The following is a 6,000-nucleotide window of genomic DNA, read 5'->3' as shown; positions in this document are numbered from 1 at the left end:
TCCAGATGTATGAAACGCAGGCCTAACTGTATCTAGTATATTGAACGCCAGATAAACTAACTTGGCCTTTTTTAAATAAAAAAAAAATTCCCTCACTGGAATACTTTCAGTCTTTTGACTGTATGGATTACAGATGGAATGACTGTTATATGTGAGTACCGCTTTCTTTGACAGATTCTAGTATGGGTACATATATGTTTTCCCAACCCCAGCACATTAGTTTGCTAATTCCAGATGTATGAAGCGCAGGCCTAACTGTATCTAGTATATTGAACGCCAGATAAACTAACTTGGCCTTTTTTAAATAAAAACAAAATTCCCTCACTGGAATACTTTATGGCTTTTCACTGTATGGATTACAGGTGGACTGGTATTAGTAGGGGTGACACAAGCACACCCAAGTCCCTGATGTAGGATTTCTATGGCACAGACCACTATTACAAGTGATTAATGGACGTTGGGAGAGATTGTGCTGCAGCACTAGTCCCAAGATGGCCGCCGCCTATCAGCCCAGTAACATGTGCCACAAAATGGTCTGCACAACCTTTAAAAAAAATAGCCTTGGACTGTGCTGCTAAATCGCTATTGGTCTGAATCCCAGGTGTAGATGTCTGACTTGTTTGGAGCTTTGGAATGCACACTGTGGCAGCTTCTGCTGCAGCACTACAAGTCGCAAAATGGCGGCCGGCGGTCAGCCCAGGTACATGTGGATGGAAAAATCACTCTGGCCACTCTAAAAATAGCCAATCCCTATCAAAAAAGCAGCTCAGCTGCAGTTGTTCAGATGAATCACAGGTGGAGGAGAGAAATTTGCTTCCAGTTATTCAATTATCCCTGCCTATTCTCGCCCTAGCATCAGCTGCGTCTATCCCTGTTCTATTCACATCGGGAGTGAGCACGTCCCGACGTGCGCACAAGCTTATAAAGAGGCTGAGTCACATGCTGCACTTGGCCAATCACAGCCTTGCCAATAGTAGGCATGGCTGCGATGGCATCTTAGGGAAAGTAGTATGATGCATGTTGATTGGCTGCTTTGCAGCCTTTCAAAATGCGCCAAAATACATGCCGAACGACGAACCCGAACCCGAACTTTTACGAAAAAGTTCGGGTTCGGGTCCGTGTCACGAACACCCCAAAATTCGGTACGGACCCGAACTATGCTCGAACTGTTCGCTCAACACTAGTCCTGGCCAATAGAGAAGCCAGCGCTTTTTCCTATAGTGTACAAGCAAACAGTGTGTAATTTGATAGAAAAATTATTTCAGACAGCAAAGGAAGCATTATGGATAATAAGAATACATTAGTAAGTAGCTTGTATTAACTTCCTGTACATAATAAATGCTAATTGCTGAAGTGATACAACCCCTTTAACTTTTAGGATACCGGAGGTTTTTTTGTTTTTGTGTTTTCAATTTCCATCGCTGTCTTCCTGGAGCCATCACTTTTTTATTTTTCCATTCAAATAGCAGTTTGAGGGTTTATTTTTTTGTTAGACAAGTTGTCATTTTCAATGCCTCCATTGAATATGGCAAATAATGTAGTGGGAAGCAGGAAAAAAATCCAAATGGGGTGGAATTGGAAAAAAAACACAATTCCTCCATTGTTTTACGGGTTTTGTTCACACATACTACCGTTTGTGGCAAAGATGACCTGTGCCATTAATTCTCTGGGTCAGTATGATTACAACAATATCACATATCTATACGTTTTATGTCTAAATAGTGTAAAAATAAATTGAAACTTTGATTTTTTTTATTTTTATATTTTTTTTTTACATCACCATATTCTGACCCCCATAACTTTTTTTTTATAGTTATATCTACTGAGCTGTGTGGGGGCTAATTTTTTGCAGGGCAATCTGTAGCTTTTAATGATACCATTTTGGAGTGTATGTGACTTTTTGATCACATTTTATTACTTTTATTTAGTTAAGAGAAGCATTGAAAAAATTGCAAATTGGACTTTAACCCTTTTCTCCATTACACCATTTGTCTTATTGGAAAAATATTTTTATATCTTAATAGTATGGGCATTTTTGGTCACTGTGATACCCATGATGTTTATATTTTTTGTTATTTTTGTATTTATTTGTTTATTCTATGGAAAGGGGGGTGATTTAAACTTTTATATTTTTAAAATTTTGTATGCATTTTTAAACAGTTTTTTTTACTTTTGTCTTATGATTTTGAAGCTCATATCTGAGCCTACAAAATAAAAAAAAATTGTTTTTAATTCTGAACATTCATGGATCTGTTTAAATGTCAGGATTGCTCATTTCTTATTTTGGCCTGCCACCTGCTGGCCAAAATGACAATTGCAGCTTGAATGTCCTAGGTCTCTTCAGCGAGACCTAGCGCACTTAAATCAGTTACCAGCATCCTCATTGGCCACAGAGGATGCCGGTAAGAAGCCGAGAAGCACGAGTTTCTGGGTTTTTCACCCTTTAGATGCCATGATCTCACTTGATTACAGCATCTAAAGGCTTTAATTACCATGCTCTGCAGACCCGTCGGCCATAATGCCCACTGCACAGTGTTATGAAAAAAAAAGAGGCTTGGTGAGAACTAATTTACAAAAAAAATTGATTAGTGACTAATTTCTTTATCACAAAGCACATTTCTTTGTAAGTAATAGGTGCAAAGACAGGGAACAGCGATTGCCCCGTTGATTCCGGCATCTGAAATCAATATTACAGTGTAAAATAATAAAAAAAATTACAATTAAATCATACTTACCCTCATCCATTTGATAGTGAAGAGCCGGCCAAACATGGCGTGAGCGGGCGACATGTTTGCCCAACGCTCCAACGTCGTTTACTTGCATGGTGCTGGTAATGAAGGGGTTAATTTATGTCTTTATACAGGACTGGTATTTTCAAGGAGATTCAGTACCCTATGTAAATTTCTTATGACAAGTAAAACTTGTTTGTGAATAAATAAGGGAAAGCATTCTGCCTTCGTCAATGCACAATTTTTGGATGCTTGTGCAGAACAAGACACTGTTCCTTATGACATTCAAGTGATCATCCGTATTAGTTTTTTTAACTAATGTTTCCCCTTCATGTCGCTTATAACTATCGTATTCATGATGATGACGATGTCTCTACTGGGTCATTGCTGTGCTCCCCTGTGTAATAGGTTCCAGGCACTTTCTTGATCACATACAGTACATTGCACATGTGATCTGGCTGCAACCCACAATGTACACAATGTTGTGCCTGCGCAGTCATACAACCTCAGACGCTGTGAGCAGACAGTACCCGAAGCTGCAGACTATGCAGGCACAACCAAAAGACATTATGGGTTGTAGCCAGGCCTAGATCACGTGCACAATGTAGTAATTATACTGGTGAGCGCAGCACTGACCTGGTAGGAACATTTTCAGCATTATCAATAGTGATGAGCGGCAGGTGCCATATTCGATTTCGACGAAATTCGCGAATATTCGATAGAATATTCGTTTTATATTCGTCGAAATCGAATATTCGTCATTATTCTTGTTATCACGATTAATATGCGATTTAATTAATCGCGTATTGTGATTTTAACTTAAAGGCTACTCTCCTATTGAAATAGCAATGCGATTAATTCAAGTTATAATAATCGAATTTTGATTTTAACTTAGCACTGCTATATTCCATATTCGTTAATTCTAGCTTAATATGGAATATAGCAGTGCTAAGTTAAAATCGAAATTCGATTATTATAACTTGAATTATTATTATTATTTTTTTTTTTTATTGTTATATTTTTTTCTTTCCCACTTCCCTAAAGTTGTTCTTACCTGTCCTTTGGATTCCTGGCTTCCTGGCTGCTCCAGTCAGTGCCCGTTGCCGCTTCTGCCGACTTCCGTGCTCATGGAGCGTCCCCATCACCAAGGGAACGTCTCCATATTCTAGAATGTACTGTCGGATTTGAGAATTACGTGAAAAATTGCAATTCGATTATTTCAAGTTATAATAATCGAATTTCGATTTTAACTTAGCACTGCTATATTTAATTCTAGCCTAATGTGGAATATAGCAGTGCTAAGTTAAAATCGAAATTCGATTATTATAACTTGAATTAATCGAATTGCGATTTCAACTTGGACCTGGTTTACTATGGTTGGCTTGGTAGAATTAGCGAATATGACGAATGTATTCGTCATATTCCACAAAACAAATATAATGAATGTATTCGTCATATTCCACAAAACGAAGATAACGAAGTATTCTGCATCTTCGTTTTAGCTACCTATTCGTCAACTTCGCTAATTCTAGCAATCAAATAGGAAAGTTTACTATAGAGACAGCTAAGTTTAATTCGCATTGCGATTATATGACTGCTTTTAAAAAAAAAAAAAATAGAATAATTATAATACCTGATAATTATTATAATTATTCTATTTATAAAAAAAAGCAAAGTAATATAATCGCATAGCGAATTAAACTTAGCTGTCTCTATAGTAAAGTTTCCTATATGATTGCTAGAATTAGCGAAGTTGATGAATAGGGCGCTAAAACGAAGATGCAGAATACTTTGTTATCTTCGTTTTGTGGAATATGACGAATACATTCGTTATATTCGTTTTGTGGAATATAACGAATATATTCGTCATATTCGCTAATTCTACCAAGCCAACCATAGTAAACCAGGTCCAAGTTGAAATCGCAAATTCGATTAATTCAAGTTATAATAATCAAATTTCGATTTTAACTTAGCACTGCTATATTCCATATTAGGCTAGAATTAAATATAGCAGTGCTAAGTTAAAATCGAAATTCGATTATTATAACTTGAAATAATCAAATTGTGATTTTTCACGTAATTCTCAAATCCGACAGTACATTCTAGTATATGGAGACGTTCCCATGGTGATGGGGACGCTCCATGAGCACGGAAGTCGGCAGAAGCGACAACGGGCACTGACTGGAGCAGCCAGGAAGCCAGGAATCCAAAGGACAGGTAAGAACAACTTTAGGGAAGTGGGAAAGAAAAAAATATAACAATAAAAAAAAAAAAAAAAAAACGAATATTCGAAATATCGAATTTATATCACTATATTCAAAATATTCGCGAATTAGCGAAGTGCCCATATTCGCAAAAAACTAATTATCAATAGTTTTGAGCAAATGAAACTCCAAGAAGTGGACTTTGATCCGAATTTCAGGCAAAATTTGATTTGCTGCAAAGCCAAATTTCCTTGTGCTTCGTGGTAAAAAATTTATTTTCCTTGAATGGCAGTAAAAAATATTTTAAAATCATACTCACCTCATCTGTTTGATCGCGATGAGCTTGCCACCGCCATCTTGATTGAAGATCCTGCACAAAATCCTGTGCACGGTGACGTATGACATCACTATGTCGGGCGATGTGATGACATCATCACGGGCTTGCACTGGATCTACAGTCAAGATGGCAGTGGCCGGCTCTTCACGATTAAATGGATGAGGGTAAGTATAATTGTATTCATTTTTTTTTATTTTACAAATAAAATATATACAAACAATACAAACAATGGATTCTGAGGGTTCAACCTATCTAGGTCACCCAGTCCTAGTAAAAAATGTAATGAAGAAAAAGAAAGCAAGGTATGCACACCTCCTTCCAGTATTGCACGGAGAGTCACTAATTTATTACAAAGTAAGTAAAATACATTCAAATATAAAGAAATTAAAACATATAATCATGCTCTAAAAACATATAAACAAGTATCCAGTTACCTAGCAATACTCAATATATAGCAGTCCTCAATATTGATAGTGTTCCACACAAAGTCATATAGGTAACCAGCAGGATAAAGTTGTAGATAAATGCCGTAGATATTGTTCGTGTTGGTCGACATATTCTGTGCTGATTCATAAAAAACAATGTCTGTGTATAGTAGATAGCATGAGTGGGAAGGGTTAGGTAGCAAATGCAGTATGTATATTATTTCTGGTTCATAAAGCAAACTTCATTGTGATCAAAAGCCAATAGTGCCTATAGGTTTCAATTCAATATTAGCTGCGCAAGGCAC

This window comes from Bufo bufo, chromosome 1 (genome assembly GCF_905171765.1).
Source record: "Bufo bufo chromosome 1, aBufBuf1.1, whole genome shotgun sequence".
NCBI classification, from domain to species: domain Eukaryota; kingdom Metazoa; phylum Chordata; class Amphibia; order Anura; family Bufonidae; genus Bufo; species Bufo bufo.
The sequence above is the reverse complement of the archived record's forward strand: the minus strand, read 5'-3'. Positions refer to the sequence as shown.